The 12261-nt window shown below is 43.6% G+C and overlaps 1 long non-coding RNA gene across 1 annotated transcript; it reads right to left on the reverse strand.

Annotated features, from left to right (window-relative positions):
* Nucleotides 1-679: 679 nt before the first annotated feature.
* Nucleotides 680-7290, reverse strand: LOC112662376 (uncharacterized). The gene is made up of 3 exons (XR_003138470.2): nucleotides 7123-7290; nucleotides 2040-2125; nucleotides 680-797 (listed from the first exon to the last, which is right to left on the reverse strand). It is a non-coding gene; the product is annotated as an uncharacterized LOC112662376 (long non-coding RNA).
* Nucleotides 7291-12261: the final 4971 nt, after the last annotated feature.

Genomic DNA, 12261 nt, shown 5'->3' on the forward strand with positions numbered 1-12261 from the left:
TTTCTACATTTCAACCCCACCTCCGTCTCAGGTTCTAAGAACCAATGAAGAAGGAAATATTACTTACCAAAGAAGGTAGAATCAGAGTTCATGGGACACTGGTTTGCTAGTCAGGACAGCTAGCCTATTTTCAAAATTGTGGTCTGTTCATAATGCTTTAAGAATAGTAATGTCTTTGGATTGGAAGGAACTTTAGAAATGAATCTTTGTTCATCTTTCATATAGTATTAACTGGAGGCACATTCACTATTTTGGGAAGCTACAGTTTGTGTTGTTACATAACTCTGAATGTTAGAAAAGTCTTATGCGCAATCAAAAACCCACCTAGGGACACCTGGGGGCTCAGTGGTTGAGCATCTGTCTTTGGCTCAGGGCATGATCCTGGGGTCCTGGGATCGAGTCCCACATTGGCATCCCTGCATGGAGCCTGCTTCTCCCTCTGCCTGTGTCTCTGCCTCTCTATGTGTCTCTCATGAATAAATAAATAAAAGTCTTAAAAAAAAAAATAAACACCTAGCTGCACCTTCCAATGATGAATCCTAGATCTGCCATCTGCTTTTTCTAAGCTGCAAACTTGGGGGAAGGAGAGAAGAGTTCTTATATAAACAGATGAGATGTTTGAATTGAACTTTGTAAAATGTTTAGAATTGTTAGGGAATAGTGTCACCACACCAACAGGTCCTCAGAAAAATACACTATTTATTATTTCTTTATCCAGATTCTACACTAGGAAGTTTTCATCTCTTTCATCCAAATATGCCAGTAAATTTAGCAGATTTTCAGTCTTCCTGGGAGACCTGCCAACAATTATCAATGAATCAATGTTAGCACACCTTATGGGAGAAGGGAAAAGGAATTATAAACTTTATAGTTTTATTTCCTCCTCTGGTGGTATGGTAGGAAGGAGGATTAACTGGTTAGAGCTGAAGCTTCTCTATCCCTGGTCCAGATTAACTGAATGATCCCAGCACTGAGCACACAGGTTGTATGAATCTTCTCTATCCCTGGTCCAGATTAACTGAATGATCCCAGCACTGAGCACACAGGTTGTCAGGAGTACTTGTATCACACTGATTTGCCTAATAACTACTCTGTTTGCAACCTCCTCCACATTTAATGAGGAGGTTTCATTGTCCTCTCATGCAAGTTTTAACATGCTATATACCTATGTTGATTCAAAAGGACCTGAATTTCATGATAGTATTTCAAGGTGCCAAAGGCCACAGCTTCTTCATTAAAAAAGTGTGTGTATGTGTGGGGGGGGGGGGATATTATTACAGATCAAGCAGCAGGACTCTCAGAGTCTGCACCTGGCTGGCTCAGGTTTGGCTCTTCCTCATATATTTATTCATCTGAATAAAAACTTAAAAAAGGGGATCCCTGGGTGGCTCAGCGGTTTGGCGCCTGCCTTTGGCCCAGGGCGTGATCCTGGAGTCCCGAGATCGAGTCCCGCGTCGGGCTCCTGGCATGGAGCCTGCTTCTCCCTCCTCCTGTGTCTCTGCCTCTCTCTCTGTGTGTCTATCATAAATAAATAAAATCTTAAAAAAAATAAAAAATAAAACTTAAGTTAAAAAAAAAACTTAAAAAAAAAAAAGTAAGAAAAAAAAATGAGTCACTCTGGTTCCTAGCCTGAGATAATGTATATCAGCTTTGATCACATGCTCTGAGGTTTGGGCAAATGAATTACTATAAACCGGTGTCATCCTCAGCTCTTCCCTGGAAACACTTTTCTTAAATGTTGCTTTTGATCATATTTTAAGACATAATTAAGGATTCCTTTCCCTAGTCATGTTTTCTTTCTTGAGCTAAAACCTTATGGAAACAATCCAATAGAATTATATAGCTATGGTTCCACTCACAGGAGCTCTTGGTAATGATTAAGGTTGCCTGGACAAAAGAATATGGAATAGGTGTTTGCCTAGTGGGTGTGTCAATGGTGGGGTGGGGTGGGGAGTCCTTTTTATCTTTCTACAACCTGAGGTCCTATGAGGAAGCCTAAGGCATATCTGCAACAAAGAAATTACTCTGATTGAATTTACCTTTTTTTTTCCCCAACACTTCTCACTCATTGAATTGCCATCCAACAAATATTTGGTTATCTTCTTGAGTTAGGCACTGTATTAAACTATATAAGAGACAAATAAGGAAAAAAACATTAAAAAAGAAATAAATATGTTATGATCCAGATATGTGTTGACTTCTGTAGCAGTACATAGAAGATTCCCTTGTCAGTGAGGGGGGGAGGGAGGAGATAAGGAAGACTCCCTGGTGGAGGTGAATGTGATTTCAATGAGGAGAGAACATTCAAATGACCTTCTCCAATGGAAGTATGCTATCCCAGTAATGGTCAGATGGAAGTGGCAAATAATAGTTTTCTTCAAAGCATAATCTGTGATCTGTGACACAAAAGTCTCTTTAGACCCTCTGAGACCAAAAAGATTTTGTAGTCAAATACATCTGAAACTTCACAAAGCATGTTAACAGTTAACATCTCTGATAAACCCAGGAGTAAAGAGACCTGATTAAGAAAGTATAACCTGGCATTTCCCATGTGGCCCTGACCACACTCCTTTTGTTGTTTTAAGGGGGAGATATACGGTTGTCCTGACAGATGTTAAAATTCTTAACCTAAAGAGGATAATTTCCCATGAAAAATGAATACTGTGGGTCAATAAAATACATTTTAGCTTTTCTAAGTTTTGCAGGTAACTATTATCATAAAAGTGGTTATTGGCTATGGCTTTTAGAATGGGCAAATAGGGCCACAACTTGGAGTCTCTTGCTTACTAAAGCTCTTTCCCTAGCCCTTGAAAAATCTGCATAGGATCCTCACCTTAGAGGTAAACCAACTAGAGCCCTAGGGCAGAATATGTCTCTACATTCCTTGAAACAAGTGTGAAGAAACAAATAAAAGAACTGCCATTATGAATTGTACTAAAGCCATGATCAAAAGTTTCTATACTTTGAAATACCTAATCATATTACAGGATTAAAAACACATGAGTGAACACTAACCAATAATTTATTCATTTCTGTATCTACTTACATCTTTTAATTTTGAAAACATAAATTTGTGATTCTTTCTCAATTGTACTGACAAAAGCTTTCTCTTACTTTCAGTCTGGTAGGTCCCTTTTGCTATATGTCTTTTTGTTGAATTTGGACTACAGTAAATTTCTGGCTTTATCCAAACTCACTTCTCAGAGTGACTTTTGAGTAGAAGATGGCCTAAGTGTCATGAAAGATTAAGAGGAATTCATATAAAAAGTCTCACCTTTTCTAAGAATTATGAAAAACGTGTAACTTTTATATGAACGTTGGGCTTATTTTGTTGTGTACTAGTAAGGCCACAGTGTTGAGGCCATAGTGTAAGGTCATACTCCCACTCTAAAGAAAGTGCATCCCCCATACCAATCATCTGGAAGGGGCAGTTCCTCAGACAGGTAACAGGGTCTCTTGGAATTTGGGTCTTGGACGTCAGTGAGAACTCTTGACTCCCTGTGGGATCACACTCTTTCTGAACTTTGTAGTATATTGATTGTTTGACAATGCTCCCTGGTGGTTTGGGAAAGATGGTTTCCCCAAGGGGTTAGATAGGAAGGGACTACCTCTCTGTAGGAGATCCTAAAATGAAGTGATTTAGTTTATCTAGCTTTTTCTTGCTGTGTTCATGCCCATCTGGCTATGCCCAAATCTTTAGAAGGGCGTCTCATAATACATTAACCTGGGTCAGGTCCCCATTGTGTACTACAGACATTAGGTGAGAATTTGGAGTCCGTGTTTGGGCCAAAGAACTAAAGAAGAGACAGTAGCTATTCAATATAGCAATATGTGGTGATAGTTATTTATAAGGATAATAACAATCAGGTATTGAGCACTCACTTTGTGCCAGGCATTTTTCATATGCTATCTCATCTGATCTTCACAATAATCCTCAGAGGAAGGTTCCATTTTAGTTCTATTTTGTAGATGAAGACATCAAGAGTCTGAGAGATTATGTATTTGCACACATCCCATAGCTATTGAGAGGTGGGATTTCAATCTACATTTCATTGGACTCCAGAAGCTAAACATACTCCAGTCAAATTACTTCTCAGAAATTGAGTTTTCCTGTTTGAAAACATCTGCCTTCTAGGGTTGTTGTAAGGATTCAATGAAATGACGTATACAAAGATTCCAGGCCATTGATTAGAAGATGATAGGTATCCCCCAAATGATGCTTATTGTTATGTCTTCCTTCTGTCTTTCTGGCCATTCCTTCTTAGTATCCTTCAAGGTTTTCTCTTCTTCTGATGGCCTGCTAAATTGGTGTTTCCTAAATTTGTTTTTTAACTAAGCATTTCTCTTGAGTAACTTCCCCCACCCGGGGTTTCAGCTACTATTTTTATGCTGATGACTTCTAAATCTCTACCCTCAGCACGGATCAGTATGTAACTCCAGACCCAGATATCCATTCATCTGACATCTCTCCCTGGACATCTCACACACGTAACAAAATCAACATATCCAAAACTGATCACACCATCTTTCTGTTCCAATCCTGGCTTCTCTCTCAGTAGGTGGCATCATCAAGTCTCTAGACACCTAAGCTAGAAGCCTGGGAATCTTTCTCTACTCCTCATTTCTCACTCATCCCTCTCACTCAATTAGTCATCAGGCTCTTTCAAGTACCCTTTTTATTATCTCTTATATCGCTCCCTCCCTCTCCCTCATGCTCCCTCTATTTCATTTTACAGCAACTATCATTGTCTAAATTCAGACTCTCATCACTTCTATCAGGCATTCCTGCAATAGTCTCCTAACAGGTTTCCCTACAATTTACCCAACCTTCCTCTGTATCCTCAACATTCTGGTTAAAAAAAAAAAATCTTTCTATAATGCAAATTTTATCATTTATTTCCCACTTAAAATATTTTAAGAGCCTCCTCGCTTTCAGGATAAAGTGCAAGTTCAGCCCATAAAGTTTTTCAAGATACAGCCTCTGCCTGCTTCTTTGGCTATATTTCCCAATATTCCTTATTTTTCATTTTTGCCATTTGGTTTCTTTTAAAAGACTACTTGAACTTCTCTAAGGGAAGCTATTCCTAGCCTCCTGCCTTCAGGCATGTCCTCTGAATGTTTACCCTTTGCCTCTACCCCACCCCCTTGCCTGACTGCCCCTTTCCACTCCTTCCCTAAAGTTCAGTTTAAGGGGCACTCCTCTGGAGAGCATGTCCTTGATCTTGACTCTGGTGGTTTTGTTTTGTTTTTTTAAAGATTTTATTTATTTATTCATGAGACACACACACACACAGAGAGAGAGAGAGAGAGAGAGAGAGAGGCAGAGACATAGGCAGAGAGAGAAGCAGGCCCCATGCAGGGAGCCTGACATGGGAGCATCCCAGGTCTCCAGGATCACACCCTGGGCTGAAGGTCGCCCCAAACGGCCCCAAACGGCTGAGCCACCCGGGCTGCCCCTGATGTTTTTTCTTAATACTCGCCTGATACCCATGTATCAATATGTAACAGTACGTTTCATATTACCCATTTTTCTCACTAGCCTGTAAACTGGCCCCCAAAGTTTGTTCAATACAGCATCCTTAGCACCCAACCCTTAGTGCCTGGCTCATAACAGATACAGACTGTTTATTAAGGAAGGAGTAAATTCAAGAAGAGAGTTTTTTAACCCTTGGATGTGCTGTGTGTAAACCTAAGAACCCAAAGGCAAGGCTTTAAGTTAAGGTGGCATGTAATTGGATATGCCTTAAACTACATTTCACTGTTCTGCACTCATTTTACATTTTTTCTTTTTCTTTCTTCTTTGTTTCTTTCTCCTTTCTTTCCTTTCTTTCTGCCTTTTTTCCCCTTTTCTTTCTTTTTCTTCTCCATTTTACTTTTGACCAGGTTCCACCACTCATACTTGGAAGAGTAAGACACAATAGCTTTTAGATGTACCTGATGAAACAAGCAGTTAAGATGTAGAATATCCCATTTAGCAGCCTAAGGAGGTGAGAGACCTGTAAAGCCAATATATGACCTGTGAAGCCAGTATACACCCTGCCCTCTACAAACCTGAGCTTCAGTGTTCCTTTGTAAACCTGAACCAGAGGCTGAGCTCCAAAAGGATCTGTTTAGTTTTATTTTCATTGGGGAAATTGGGTACTTTTTAAAAAATTACAGTAATTGATCTTTCTCTTTCTCCATTTTTTTCCAGACTTCTCTGAATGTTTTCTCCTTTTTAAATTTAAGCTGTTCCCCAACTTTCCTTCTCTGAATGTAATAGGGATAAAAAGGGTTAAAAAGAAGAAAAGCAAAACCAACGGACTGAAAGGCTAATCAGATTTTTTTAAAAGCCTCTTTGTGGGGGGAGATTCTCTAGGTTGAAAAACCCCACCCGTATCCTACAGCTGACTCCACAACTTGATGTAGTAAACGTTGGCACGAGGGAGGGGACGGCGGGAGTCTGACCTCGCCGGAGCCCGGGCCAGTCGCGTGGCCTTGGCCCTCCTGGGCTCCCTCGGTCAGTCTCGGGGTCTCCTTCCTGCAGACGCTCTCCGCTGGCGCCCACGGCTAACCCGTTTCTGCTTGTGCAATCTCCGGTCATGGGTGAGAGGTCACGTGTCACGTATGTTCATGTGTGTGCTGCACGTGTATCGCGGACGGTTTTCACCCGAGGTCAGCACCCGACAGCGCGCCGAGAAGCCGCCGGCGACGCTCGCCCCCGGGGCTGAGAAAGGTCGCCGAGGCCCTCGGGCCCTCAGGCCTCGGGTCGACACGGCCGCCGCCCCGCTCGGGTCTCCCCTCCGGGGGGCTGCGGCGGGGGGAGGCCGGGCCGCGTCCGCGGGGCCCCGGCCGGCTCAGTCACCGGGGCGCGCCCCGCTCCCGCCCGCCCGCCCGCCCGCGCGAGCCGGCCCGGCCTCTCCCGCCTCGGGCCACAGCTCGGGGCCGCTGTCGTGGCTGCGGCGTCTTGGGCCTCGGCCCCTGCGGCCTGCCCCGGCCCGGCCCGGCCCGTCGCCACGCAGGAGCCGCAGCCCGGCCGCGGGGTCTCGGGAACCAGGCGGTGCCCGGGCCGCGAGGGCGCAGCTGCCGGCCGGGCCCTGGCGGGGGAACCGTCCCCTTCCCTCCTGCGACGTCGATACTCACGCGGCGCCCTTTGTCTACCAGCAACTGTAGGAGGTGCCGTAGGTTCTTTTTTTTTTACAGATGAAATTAGCCTCCTACCTAGAGGCAGCTCATTTCCACAGGGGCCAGGAAGCCGCGAGGTTCTGCGGTGCCGAGCCGCCGGATGGGCTCAAGCAGGGGCCGGGGCCGGGGCCGGGGCCGGGGCCGGGGCCGGGGCGCGAGACGGAGGAGGGCGGCGGAGCCGTGGGTCCGAGCGGGGAGACTGCGCGGGGCGGGGGCGCGCGCGGGGGCGGGGGCGGGCGCGGCCGGGGCCTAGTGGCGTCCCGCAGCCCCCAACGCGGCCCCGGCGGCCTCCCGGCCCCTCGGCCCGGAGACCCGGCGGCCTCGCGCCCCCACCCTGCGGCCCGGGCCCTCCCCCGCGCCCTGGCTCCGGACGCCGTGGGCCTCGGGAAGGGGCTGCGCCCCGCGGGCGGCCCTGCCTGGACGGCGCCCGGAGCCGTCGTGCCCCGGGCTAGGCTCGCTCGCGCCGCTTCTGGCGCCGTAGCCGTCGGGCGCACGAGGGGCGGGGCTCCGAAGGGCCGGGACCGGCCGCGCCGGCGGGAAAGCAGACGCAAGCCGGCCCCGGACGTCGACGGCGGCGCACGCGGAGGCAGGCTGCGACCCACCCCGGGGCGGGGGCCTCCGCGACCGCGCGGGAGCCGGGGGCGCAGGGAGGCGGCCGGGCGGGCGCGCGGGGCGGCGGGGGGCTGCTCTCGGCCTAGTGAGGAGGCGGCCGTCGTCCCTTCGTCGGGCGCGGGCTCGCCGCCCCGGGCGTCCCAGGCGGCTGGCGTCGTCCCGCCTCGCGTCCCGTCCCGCCGCGGGAGGAGGGCAGCCGGGAGGGAGCGGCCCGGTGCCCGCGGCCGCCCTGCCCCGCGCCGAGCGCACCCGCCGCGCGCCGCCTTCTCTGGCCCGGCAGGAGGCGCTGTGCGGACGAATTAAAACAGGGCACGGGTTTTAGGACCGGCGCCTTCGCGTCCTAGGACGGGGCCCCTTGGTTCAGTGGCCGATTCAGACCTCCTTCTCCACCTCCTTCCTCTTTTTAATATGAGAGACAGAGGTTAGCCAGAAGGAGGAAATGTCAGCGAAAGGGATTGAAAAGTGTGAAGTCTTAAATTTTCAGGTTCCATGACCGTTTTAAAAGGAAGATGTAAGGGGCTTGGGGAGCCCTACCTTGTCCTGTACCATCAATAAACTATATTGCACCCAGCCAAAAAAACGGGGGGAGGGGAATGTAAGGCAAATATTCTAATTCTTGACCATAAAGGACTCGCCTATCACTGCCATTTGTTAAAGATCCTACAGTATTTAAAGGGTTGGATTCAAATCCCTTTACTGAAATGAAGGTTTATATAAGACTCTTTCTGCTTATTGCTCTCTGAAAGATCACATCAGTAACAGGAACAAGAGGCAATTCCAAGATATAATTGAAATTACAGTATAATTATAACAATATTTTGTTTGTGGGGCACCTGGGTGGCTCAGGGGTTGAGCATCTGCCTTCGGCTCAGGGCTTGATCCCAGAGTTCTGGATTCGAATCTCGCATCAGGTTCCCTGCAGGGAGCCTGCTTCTCCCTCTGCCTGTGTCTCTGCCTCTCTCTACACCTCTCATGAATCAATAAATAAAATCTTTAAAAATTGTGTTTGTGATGCCTTTATCAAACTATAAAAATCCTCTATTTGTATTTAGTGCTCTGTGAATCATTAGTGAATCTACTGCAACTGGAGCAGTTATGCAAAAAATGAAATGTATTATTTAATGTATTGTCCTGCTTAAGTGTAGGACTAACTCATACCAGTGAGTAATCTTATGAAAACTAATTAGAAATAACGGGGGGGGGAGGCGGGGGTAATGCTTGAACCCATGGTATATATGGCCAATGATGTACTCTTGAGTTCTGTATAAATGGTGGATCTATGAAAGGATCAAATGGTGCTGCCTCCATTTTATATGTATTCTCAGCCTCTAGGAGGTCTACTTTGGAGAGATAGGCCTCCTAGTATAAGCTGTCACTCCTGGACTTTGGTTTTGCAAATTGATTTGTCATTTTGGAAATCATTCAGGAGTGGTTATAAGTACAAATTACTAAAATGCATGGCATATAAAGAGGCATTTTATCCTGTTGGTAATTAGTCTAATACGAGGACGCTTGGGTGGCTCAGCAGTTACGCTTCTGCCTTTGGCTCAGGCCGTGATCCCTTGGTTCCAGGATCGAGTCCCACCTCTAGTTCCCTGCATGGAGCCTGCTTCTCCCACTGCCTGTGTCTCTGCCTCTCTGTGTGTGTGTCTCTCATGAATAAATAAATCTTTTAAAAATAATAAAAATTACAAAATAAAAACAGATGTTTAAAATGTGCCATTTAAAAGGTAAATATATTTAAAAAGAAATGCCTACCAGTATCTAGGGTTTGAGTCCTAACTCTGCTACAATCTAGCTACATGAACTTGAGGCCACCACTGTGAACCTGTTTCCCCAATTATAAAACCAACAAAATGGTATCTACATCAGAAAGTTTATTGTGAGAATTAAATGAGATAAATATAGCTTAAAGTTACATAATGCATAAGTTAATAAATATGGTATAAGTTACAAAATGCTACGTAAGTGTAAGGCATGTGATTATTGCATATCTAATTTCCTACGTAATTTTACTACCTAACATAATCTTTACCAACCCCCCTACCCCTAAATTCTATTTTATTTAACCAGGGTTTACTTTATATCTATTTTGGGTTAACCTGTTCAAAGAGTTAGAATCAGAAATTGCACATGATATTGAAGCACCGTATTTGAGCAACACTGTGAAGGACTGTCTAGCCAGCTACAATTAGCACCGGCTTACACCATAAATTCTTCTTACCAAAAATTCATGCCAGTTTTTTTGTTTTGTTTTTTGTTTTTAAGATTTTATTTATTATTATTTATTTATTTATTTATTATTTATTTATTAGAGAGAGGCAGAGGGAGAAGCAGGCTCCATGTAGGGAGCCTGACGTTGGGACTCGATCCCGGGATTACACCCCGAGTAGAAATTGGCGCTAAACCACTGGGCCACCCGGGCTGCCCGGGAGTTTTATTTAACTTTAATATCCTGAGGTCCCAAAATAGTTACCTGTTAGAATAGCATCACTTCCAAATCACACTACCATAAGATGATAGCTTTTTTTAAATGGAAGCATTGTTTGGAAATTAATTCTTCCACATATTAGACTAATTTTTAAAAAGATTTTATTTATTTAAAAAAAAAGATTTTATTTATTTATCCATGAGAAACACAAAGAGAGAGAGTCAGAGACACAGACAGAGGGAGAAGTAGGCTCCATGCAGGGAGCCGGGTAGGGGACTTGATCCTGGAACCAAGGGATCACACCATGAGCCAAAGATTGATGCTCAACCACTGAGCCACCTAGGCCTCCCAAAACATGTGTTTTTAAATTCCTAATCAAAGTTTCTCTCAAATTACTCAGTCTATATTATTGGATGATATATTTTACTTCAGTAAAGTTAAAATAAGGGTGTGAGTCATTGAAATGTAGCAAAATTTCAGATTCAAACATTTGGATTAATCAACACAGAAGTACCCTATATATTAAATAGGCATAATTTTCCAATACCTCTCCCACTACTTTTGTGTTTTGTTGATTTTAAATAAGTTAAAATATTATTTTGTTTATTATTTGGAATACTTATCCCACTGGAGTATAGGTTCCATGAGTGCAGAAAATGTTTATTCATCTTGTTAATAAGTGTATTATATACCTTACATGTTTGGAATTTAGTAGGTATAATAAGTACATGAAAATAAATAATGCTCAAAGTCTCCTCCACCTCATCTCTTTGGAAATTCTACCCACACTTCAAAGGCTGACTCAAATGCTGTATCCTCTGTGAAGTCCTCTGATTTCTCCCACCTGTATGTGGCGCTTTGTGCATCTCTTATTTTCAGCATTCATCTATTTCAGTTGCTTCTTATTTATGTACGTTTTATTTTGCCTCCTAGACTATAAACTTTTTGTGGGTACGGACACCTTACCTAGCTTTTCACCTAATAAAAACCTTGTTTTTATTTTGCCTCCTAGACCGTAAACTTCTTGTGGGTAGGGACACCGTACCTAGCATAGTATTCCATTAACATTAGCTAAGTGAATAAAGCAAAACTGTCTACATGTACTATCTAATATGAATTTATATAACTTGATTATGTTATAAATAAGATATAAATTTGCCCTAGCAAAATAAGTTGCATGCTCAATATTGGTCATAATAATTTTGATTAGGGATAGTCTACAATTTTTTACTTCATAATATCAAATCAGCATTTAGCATTATATTTACTGCAACTTTTAATGTAAGCCATATATCTAGAGCAAAATATGTAGGAATTTTTAGTATAACCTTTTATAACTAATAGAATTCATTTACCAAAAAACATACCACTTTTTCTCCAGACCAGAAATAAAAAGAGATGTAAACAATACCATTGTATATTTTTTCAGAGGTAGAGGACTGATTAGCATTTTGTATTATTATAGTAGTGTTGTTTTATTTTTTACTCTAGGAAAAAATGAAGCGGTTTAATGGCAAAAAAAAATTTTTTAAAAATCTGAGTCATAAGCAACTATTTTTTTTTTACCCCAGAACAAAATTTGAGGTAAAAGAATATTCTTAGCTTTGTTTATTCTTCCAAAGTTGGGAATGATGGGGTCTCAATGGGAAGACATGATTTGGTCTCAGTGGAAAATTCTTACTTTTCACAGCAGTAATTTTACATCTTCATTACTACCAGAACTGTACCAGGGAGGTGTATCTATAAATAGATAGATAGATAGATAGATAGATAGATAGATAGATAGATGATAGATATAGATATAGATAGATATAGATATATCTTTGCTTCCATAGCTTTGCAAAACAAGCATTACAAGCTGGTTCTTTGGAATTGTATTATACAGACAGTTTTTCGGGGACATTTGCTTCTTACATTTAATTCAATTAACTCTGCTATGCAACTGGAGTAACCAACAACCACTACTATCTTGATTTTCAAATTGCATGGAAAATTTGGTGTTCCTGAACCAAACAAATGGATTTTGAGCTAGACAATGCAGAACCAAAGTTGTG

This window comes from Canis lupus, chromosome 13, assembly GCF_003254725.2.
Source record: "Canis lupus dingo isolate Sandy chromosome 13, ASM325472v2, whole genome shotgun sequence".
NCBI lineage: Eukaryota > Metazoa > Chordata > Mammalia > Carnivora > Canidae > Canis > Canis lupus.